Genomic DNA, 10,312 nt, shown 5'->3' on the forward strand with positions numbered 1-10,312 from the left:
TGTTTGTGTTTCTTACTCTTTTTTCTTCAGCTACATTATAGGCAACTTAACATGGAGATCCTAGATTATTTTTCCAAGTATTTTCTGCACGTCCTACAACAGTGGTGAGCATATACTAGATACCAGCAAAAACCTAAGCAATGTATTTGTAGAAGTCACGTGAGAAAGATTTCTATGGAGAAAAACAGATCTTCTAATGGCTAAGGTCTTCATAGAAGATTCTCATAAAAGGTAGGCTATAAGCATACAACACTTTCTTACAGAACTTGACATAGGGGCACCTGGGTGGCTCAGTCGGTTGAGCGTCCGACTTCAGCTCAGGTCATGATCTGAAGGTTTGTGTGTTCGAGCCCCGTGTCAGGCTCTGTGCTAGCAGCTCAGACCCTGGAGCCTGCTTCAGATTTTGTGTCTCCCTCTCTCTTTTGGCCCTTCCCCTGCTCAGGCTCTGTGTGTCTCTCTCTGTCTCTCTCTGTCTCTCTCTCTCTCTCTCGCTCTCAAATATATATAAAAAAAAGATTTTGGCATAAACTAGACTTCCTAAATCTTAAAAAAAAATACAAATTGGAAAGCAGAAGGAGTTGTATGTTTCTGGGCTGCCTACTGCTGTAATATTAACTATTTCTGGTATAATGGCAGGCTGTCTCCTCTATAATCAAAGGAAAATGTGTAGATTGACATTTCTGCCAACTATTGAAATGTCTCTTAAAAATAAAATTGGTGATAAGTAACAGGCATTTTGTATGTGCTGGTTATTTTGACCTGATGGATTTGCAAATTTCTCGGGAGCATGGAAAATAAAAACTGCAGCTTATTTTTAAGTACAAATGTTATGTGTAGCAAATGAAGTCACATTTTTATTTATTCATTTATTTGTTGGTGCTGTTAGAAAACCACTTTGCAGTGAGTGTGAGGGAGAATACTTATTAGGCTAATAACAGCAGAATCCTAGAAATGCAGCATGTAGACAAATCTTCCTCTAGAAAATAACGTGGAGTTATAGAAGGTTAAGAATTGGTAAAGAGGGGCGCCTAGGTGGCGCAGTCGGTTAAGCGTCCGACTTCAGCCAGGTCACGATCTCGCGGTCCGTGAGTTCGAGCCCCGTGTCAGGCTCTGGGCTGATGGCTCAGAGCCTGGAGCCTGTTTCCGATTCTGTGTCTCCCTCTCTCTCTGCCCCTCCCCCATTCATGCTCTGTCTCTCTCTGTCCCCCCAAAAAATAAATAAAACGTTGAAAAAAAATTAAAAAAAAAAAAAGAATTGGTAAAGATTGGTGGAAGCCAAGAGCTAAAAATAGATGAGCAGAATGGAGGAAAAAAGTGAGAAGAAAAGGAAAACACGAAGAAACCACGAATAGTGTTTAGGATGGCTATTTTGTCTTTGTTCCCTGTTGAAAGTTCCTAAAAATGCATTAAGAGACCTTTAGAAATCCTTGGAAAAGGATAATTTTTATTATGCACAATGTCTAAACTCGTGTGGGTATGTTGCTTTTTCATTTTAACGGGCATGCTCACACACCCTCTAGCACACACACAGTCTTGTATGTGTGCACATACATACACATACATGCTTTTGACTTATGTAATGAAACATACTGTCCCATTATGAATATAATTCAGTAAAATGTTTAAAACATTTTAAACAAAAGATGCAGATGTAATAAAGATGTGCTAAAAGATGAAGATGTTTGTAATGAGTAAAGATGATTCTTAAATACAATGCTCTCTATATCCAACTGGAAAATTTATAACTATTAATACTGAAACGTCTTCATACAACTTGCAAGATAATGCCTCATGCTTTCTTTGACAGAAAGACAGATATTTCTATGAGCGTTCTGTTTCTGATTTCCTCTCAGTTTTCAATGGAATATCAGGAAAAGTTTGCCCTTTCTGAAGGCATCTGTTTGGTGTGGAATAGGAACACTGTGGTGCATAAGACCAGGCGGTTTGATTTGCCTACAGACCTTTCCATGTTTTATCCCTCCAGTCCCTGAAATCCCAAAGGACTCTGAGAATTCATGCTCAGTGTTGTAGAAAAATAGATGAAAGTTCCAAGAAAGCTGTCCTTTTTGTCTTTCTAGGCCTCTGGTGTTGATAATATTTTTGCCTTCAACCTGTTACTTACACCCCATTTTGAAAGTTGATAAGAACTATTAAAACCTGGTATTTTCCTGTTAGTTTAGCCTTTCCTGCCATTTACCTATTGTTATTTTGGAGTTCCTTTCTTATCCTTGCCATATCCAAGGTTAAATAATTCCAGTCTCTGACTTGTGATCTTTGGGAACTTGGATGCAGACTGGGATCTGTAGGGCACACAGGGGTAGTCAGTTGGGGCTGCTATATCAAAGTGCCACACAGTGGGTTGCTTAAAGAACAGAAATGGAATTTCGCACAGTTATAGAGGCTAGAAATTAGAGATCCAGGTGCTGACATGATGGATTGCTTCTGAGGCCTCTCACCTTGGTTTGTAGATGGCCACCTTCTCCCTGGGTCTTTACTTGGTCTTCCCACTCTGTGTAGCTGTGTCCTGTCCTCTTAGAAGTACACTTTAATATTTGATCTCGTTTTACCTTAATTGCCTCTTTAAATGCTCTGTCACCAGATAGAATCACATTCCTAGGTATTGAAGGGTCAGGACTTGAGAGTTTGGGGGGAGCATACTTCAGCCCGTAACACCTTTCACCAACATGGTGTAAGAATCTTAAGGCTGCTGTACCTGTACAGAATAATCTGTTTCAAGTCATTTTTCTTGACCACATCTATGCAAATACTTGTGGTTCAGCATATGATGGGCAAGCCAGAAGTGCCTCATGGGTTTAAATAACTGTTTTTGATATTCCAACACATTTGATAGGTAATCCAATCCTGTTAGATAGACTGCCAGGATTTCACATCTACACCCATGTTGAATAAAAGCTAGATATGGAATAGTTTTCTCCCTGCCGCCCCCTCCCCAAGTTGCACCCTGTTCTGACCAAGTGATAGGGAATTGCTTGGAAAAAAGACAATGAGTGGGAGAATTAGGGAGAAATTAGAGATTCTCTCCTAAAACCCTTCCAGGCTTTCATCTAAAACATGATACATTTCCAGAGATGTATTATCACAGTGACAATGACATAACATCTATCATGTAACATCTCTTCTAGGTGCATTGCTATAAATGTCTGAAATGTGACATTTACTCCTCCCTTCCTCTCCTTCTTTATACCTCCTTCTTTCCCCCTCCCCTCTCTAGTTCCCTTGACTCTCTAATTCTCTAATTCACACGTACAAGGAAGAGGGGTCAAGTAAACTGATTGCTAATGTGATTCATTTACCTACCAATCATCACTCTGTGATGGCTCAGAGTCATCTGATGAGGACAATGAAGTTAATGAGGATGTGGAAATGAAGGGAAGCAGGGAGGAATGATAAGAAGGAAACAGTTGCAGGGCTGAGAAGCCTGGGGAAAGGGGGCAGGCTGTGACCTCAGTCAGGGGCGCGCTGGAACCCAGAAGGGAAGAGAAATGGTGGAGGCTTCTCCCTGTGACCCTCAGTGCATTCGGATACAGCCGATCGTGCTGTCCAATTGGATTTTCTGACAAAGTCTCAGTTGAAGCAAAAATGTTATTCTGCAGATATGTGTATAGGAATGGTTATATGGCTTTGGTATATTATTTCCTTGCTGTAGAGCAGAATATATTATTTATTTATAGAAGTAGCACAAGCCTCACACAGTTTGCCCCGGTATGAGGGATAATTTACACACAAAATATTAGAATCTACCAATGTAGAAAGCATCAAGGTTGTAATGGGGAAGATGTGTTTTGGTTTTGAGCAGAAGGAGGAGTGCCAGCTGTCACTGGGGAGAACTGAGTAGCTGCTCGCAGGCCATGCTGCTCCGTAAACTGGTCCAAGGCTATTAGGAAGGAATTACAGAAAGCACATTTGTTGTTCTGCTTCATGGCCAGAAGTAATTTTAATAGATTCCTGAATTTTCTCTTTAGGTAAGCCGGGAACATACAGAAATCAGTTTCAGTTAATAATTTTGTTGCCGATGGGAATTGTAAAGAGGATTTGTTTTAATCATTTTAGGGCTTAATAAAGGAGCTGCTGATGAGTGGGAGCCCAGGGGTTTGGTTAGTTCAGGTGAGTTCAGGGCAGGCCCATGTGAAGATGGGCTTCTCTCTGTAGGAAATAACATCCCCACTCCGATTGTTCCAATGGCTTAGATATTAAAGGAAAGTGGGACCCCAGGAAAGTGAGGAGGCAAAGCCCGGCTTTCAATAAATAAAACCTCTATCATGGCTTAAGATGTTTTCTCAGCCAAGTAAAACATACTAAAACAGTGAAGGTCTTGGGTTTGGCTTAGGCAGTTTTGAATTCCATGGTCCTGGGCAAGTGACTTCATTTTTCTCTGCCTCGGTGTTTTTATTGCCGAGAATGGTGATAACAGCGGCAACTGCCCGTCTACCTTAGCCCTTGGAAGACCAAATAGGGTGGTGTATGTGAGTCTTAAAGCATCGAGCCTGACAGAGTGAGTGCTCAGTAAATTGTAGTTAGTCTTACTAATACTGTTGTTGTCATGCTTAAAATTTGTGTCGGCTTCATTATACATGTTAGACAAACTCAAACTTGAAGAATATCAAGAGGAGCCTAGGCCTAGAATGTTGACAGTTTATATGTCCCAAAATCATTGGACTATAATTTGGAAAACAGAACTCACAACATTTATCTGCATAGAAAAATTCCTGATGTTATAATTGTCTCCAGCTCCTTTAACTATCTAGATATCAAGTCACGAACTACTGTCATGCTCGGTTTTATTTTGTTTGTACCTTTGCTACTTGAAACTATTGTTCCTATCTAATTAAGGGCTTGTGGTATTTTCTACGGTTATTTTTAAAATGTAAAGTTTATAGGATCAGATTGAGTCTTTTTTTTTTACTTTTATCCAGTCTAACCGTTTCCTAAAATTAAATCTCCGTAACCTTTCCTGTGAATAAGCAGGGTTCATGGGGTGTAATTATAAAGCAACTTTATTTTTGTCTCCCAGTGTCGCTTCACATTTATTCTGAAGGCCTGGTTCTTTGGGAGGCTTTTGATGACCTTTAAGGGAGGTCCCATGATTTGGATGGTCACTTTTTGGTAATAAAACAACCTTTACTCAGTAATGTGTCCTGTCAAAATAGTAAATTTCATTGGAAGGTAAAGCTTCTCCCCTCTAGTCCGCCTACTGCAGGCTGGCTGCCAGCGGGTGGGTAGAGATGGTGTTCTTTTGGTTCTTGTTTTTCCTTCAGCCCGGTAATGGTGATCCCTCTTCCCCCAAAGCAATTTCAGGCCACTCTAGGTTCAGAGCTGAGGAAGGCAAAGGGTAGAGAGGACAAGAATATTCTTGCTTGCCTGCCAGTGTTTGGTGATGTTCTCTTGATACAGAAGTGTCAGGCTGAGCTTTGGTAGGGCATTTTTAGGGAATGCTTTGCCTTTCCATCTCATTGCTGGGATTTGGGTTCTTGGTGTCCCTTTTAGTTCCTTCCATAAAGACCCCTGTGTTTCTGAATGCCCTCGGCTGCCTGGTTGCTAATGTCTTCCTTAGCATCTAGTTATCTGGCACTTTCAGCCTCTGGGTGTTTCTTCAGAACAGACATGGGACGAAGCTGCACTAACTCTCATGTGTTTGTCCCATGGCCCCCCAGTGAAGTGATCTTTATTTCAACTTTGTTTCAAAGCACACTAGCTGCATTCTAGACCCTTCCGTAACTTAGGGATGAATCTGACTCTTATTCAGTGTATTTGTCAGCCTCTGAGAAATCTATGAAATTTTTCAGGTGGTGTCATTATACTCCTTAGGTTTAGAAACTGCAGTCACCACAAGTCCATTTATTTTTCCAAAATTGCTGTTCTAATATCCACGTACCTTTAATCCTTTTATATGCTCAATTTGGGTATTAGGTAGAGAGTAGAATAACAGGGTTTTTCTTTCCTAAATAAGGGGTAACATTCTATACTGGAAAATACCATTATTATATGGGTATACCATAAGACAAGATGATTTGTTCTCGACCTCTCTATAAGCACCAGGTCCCCTTCTTTATTTCCTGTACATTGTCTCATAGAGGGAAATAAGGATATATTTGTGGTAAAAAACTGATAACATAAATGTACTCTCCTAACCATTTTTAAAGGTAAAGTTGAGTAGCATCAACTATATTCATATTGTTGTGAAATGTGAACCGCATTAAAAAAAATCTCATTGTATACTGAAAAAATCCAGCTTTCTCTGAGATTAAGGTTTTTAAAAGCACGACGATTATGATAGTGGTTGGTAGATGCTTACTCAAGTTTGTTCATCTAAGGGGAACTGGTTTCAAACTATAGGTGGCCAACAAGGAGACTCTCTGGAAAACTGAGTACTATGGCTATAAGGAAAGGTAGCAACAGAAAGTGTTCTTGAAACCTTAGCTTAATGAGTCTCCATCCCGTAGCTATCCTCTTAATAAAATTTGAGTTTTCCGAGGCAGCCTGCTTCCTTTTGAACCAATAACTGTCCACTTAGGTTCCCTCTGCCTTATGTATCATTTCTTGGTACATCATAATTTTGGTTTTTTCATAGTTTCTGAATCATCATAATTTCTCTTGACTGCCTGTGTCTCTGACAAACTGGTAATAACTCCAGCTCATCTTCACACAGTGACATCCCCCCCCCCCTTTTTTTGGTATTGGTATTTCCTAACTTAAATTTTCAAAAATGGCAAGTGGACTGTCTTCTCTTTTCATCTTATGTGGGCACTGCCAGCCAAGGATTGGCTACCCTCGAGTCAAAATGTGGCTACTCACAGCTGCCTTTGAAGCAGAGGCTGGGGGGAGGTGGTTCCTGAGAAAAGAACCCAAAGCATAGCAGGTGACATGATAGATTTTGTGCACTTAGTAAAAAGATCTTGTGTGTACAGGTAAGCAGTAAGTCTTTTTATGTTCGGTTTTTGTGGACTTTGGCAGAGAACAGAAACCCTTTGAGGAGAAGGATGTGAGTAAAGTCCCCTTGAGAACAATGAATTGAAAAGGGACTTCTGAATTTCCAATCATAGTGGATTTTTTTGAGGGAGGGGCTGTTTTCTTGCTTTGGTTTTCCCTAGCACCTGATCCTGGAACAAAGATGCTATTGCACATAGTTAATTAGGAAGGCCTAACAGGAAACACTGTTGAAGGAAGTGAAGAAATGAGACGGGGCAAGGAATGCAGCCAACAAAAAGTACATTAGGTGGCTACTACTGTGGCTTATTCCACTGGTTAATTGTGGAATATGTGCAATGCATCTCGAAGTTCTCTCAAACGAGTACTCAGGAACCTGGATATTTATCTACCAACTTCCAATGTATCATGGGCTGAGGGCTGCTTTTCTGGGCCATTAATTCTGGCACTTTTGGCTTGTCCCATGCACAGCTTACAGCTTCATGCTCAGTAAAAAGCCCTCAAGCCAGGAGTCACAGGGTTTGTAGTCAGCAAGCCTTGAATGTGTAGGGTCGTAAGTAGAGTAACTGTGAGCAGGACACTGACAGCATCTCCTCCTTATCCCCCTTTGCACTGTTTGCTTTCATGAAAGAAGCCTGATTTTATGCAGGTATTTGTCTCTTAGGGAAGGTGACCTTACCTGAAGCTCAAGGGTGCATCTGGGTTAACGTTAACCAACTCATGGAGATTCCATTCCTTGTGCTTGCCTTTTGGCATGTGTATGGATACATGGTGCCAGGGGGCCTCTGGGAAAGGTGTCTTCATTGTTATAAAAGAGAACCTTCTTCTAGAAAAAGGCAGTACTGTATTTTGCACTAGAAATGTTACATACTCATGTACCACTTGGAAACGTGAGACTCTCCATGGTACCATGAGCCCTAAAATAACCAACCTTAAAGATGCTCTACCTTGGGATTTCTCATTTTGAGAGTTGACAACTTTTCCTGATAATCTAAATCATTTTGAGTAAGGTTTATTATTAACTACAAAGGCATCTTAATGGGGAAGAAGTTTAAGTACCAGATGACAAAGCTCATTTTTTGAAGTTTACAGAAAGTTTTACTAAGAGATTATAGGGTGATGCCCATATGTTGTAACAATTCCAACCCCATTTGTACAACACTTAGACCCCTCCTGTAGTACAAACAATATGGAGTGACTTTTGCTGATGATTGATGGTGTGTTCTAGAGCAGCGGTTTATTTGATCTTCATGCTTGGTTGCATGTCTCTTGAATATACTGTGATTCAGTAGGATATATTCACAGAATAGGTTTTCTACTTACCAAGGTAACATGGTTGGTTTAGGAACAGCACAGGTGCAACTCGTTGAGCTGCCTGCTGAACTAACAAATTTTCCCCCTGAAAATTGTTCTTACTTGTAATAGTAACATGAAAAACAAAACAAAACCAGAAAGAAAAACAAAAAAACAATGGATACCAAGACTTGGGTATGTGGCAGTTCCCCATGAGTGAATGACGTGAACTTAAAGGAAAATGATTGACAATATATGTTGCCAGTGATAAAAATTTGAGCTTTTAGGTGTAGTTTTGACTTTTCAAAAACTTTTATGCACCATAGACACTCTTGATACGATTAGTGGTGATAGTAAGAGATGTAATTTTTAAAAACTGTACAGTGAGATGTGTCAATGTTTGGGACATCTGGGTAACTGAAGCAATGGCTTTCAAACAAGTGATGCATCGTGTTACAAAATCATGCATAGGTAAACTGTCCACTCCAAGTGCAAGACAGTTGAATGGATTTTAATGTGACAAAGTTAAACTAAGTTTATTAACATGGTTTTAGGTTCCATATTGTAACTGACTTTTAAGAACCTACCATTTGTTGAGTTTTGATACAGTGTTAAAGAATATCCACAGTGATCTGAAAAGATGCTTAAAATATGCCTCCCTTTTCTAGCCATATATCTGGGTGAGGCCGGATTTTCTTCATATACTTCAACTAAAATAGCATATCACAACAGATTGAATGCAGAAGCAGATATAAGACTCCAGCTGTCTTCTATTAAGCCAAGCCCTAAAGAGGCTTGCAAAGATGTAAAATAATGCCACTCTTCTATTTTTTTTGTTTCAGAAACATTAAATTTTTTTTGTAAAATAAATTTATGTTAACATGTAATGGGTCTATTATTTTTTGGTGAATTAATAAATACTTTACAATTTCCTTTAAAGTTTGAACACAGTAAAGATGAGTAAACATAACCCATGTAAACAAAAGCTCCTTGGAGATCCTCAATTATTTTTAGTAGTTTACAGGGTCCTGTGACAAAAAACTTTGACCCTTGTAATAGAGCGCATGGAGGAGAGGGTTCAGAGCTTTGAAGCTAAATGTGGGTTGGTAGTTGGCAAAAACAGAAGTAGAAGGTATTGTGGAATTACAGTTAATGATCTTGAAATAGTGCTGGAGAAGCAGTGGAAATTTCTAGGGGCATGGAAGTCCTGAGCTCCCTTTGGACCCGTTTGGATGGAGGACTGGAGGTCCATGGAAGGGGAGGATAGATCTGGGGTGATATATTAAAGCATCTTACATTGTCATGGTTCTTTTTGTTAAACCAGCAATAAACAAAAATTAAACATTTAGCTTTAAAATGGCTTTCTTCAGAAATGAGTACATTCAGTACTTAAATTTTTTTCACATTTGTTTATTTTTGAGAGAGAGAAACAGCATGTGTGGGGGAGGGGCAGAGAGAGAGAGAGAGGGAGACATACATCCAAAGCAGACTCCAGGTTCTGAGCTGTCAGCACAGAACCTGACATGGGACTTGAACTCCTGAACTGTGAGATCATGACCTGAGATGAAGTCAGAAACTCAACCGAGTGAGCCACCCAGGTACCCCAGTTCATGCAATATTTCTAAATTCAGAAGGTGCAGACTTGATGAAGTTTTTGCTCTGCAGCAAGTAAGTGAGCTTTACTGGAAAACCAGGGAACATATTGGCATGTTAGGATGACTGAATATCAGATTGTTGGGGGGGGGGAATCCTGTCCAGTGTGCTAAATATCAGTGAATGTTCCAGACATGTTTCATCTGTCCAGACTGCACATAAAAATTGAATGATGGGGATCTTCAGAATGAGTAACAGCATTTACTGAAACTGAAAATTTTAAGACTTCTGGGTTCAGGATCCACAATGTCCAGCCTCAGCCTTGATATTGAACCTATTTTACTGTAGGATACATCATCCTTACTCCTTAGATGACAAGTCTTGTGTATTTGACATTTAAGCTTCAAAGTGTAGGCCACTCCTTGAAGAAATCTTGTTAATTATTTGCTGGTAGAAAAAGAATGATGGTTTTAAGTAAATA

Source organism: Acinonyx jubatus, chromosome X (assembly GCF_027475565.1).
Source record: "Acinonyx jubatus isolate Ajub_Pintada_27869175 chromosome X, VMU_Ajub_asm_v1.0, whole genome shotgun sequence".
NCBI lineage: Eukaryota > Metazoa > Chordata > Mammalia > Carnivora > Felidae > Acinonyx > Acinonyx jubatus.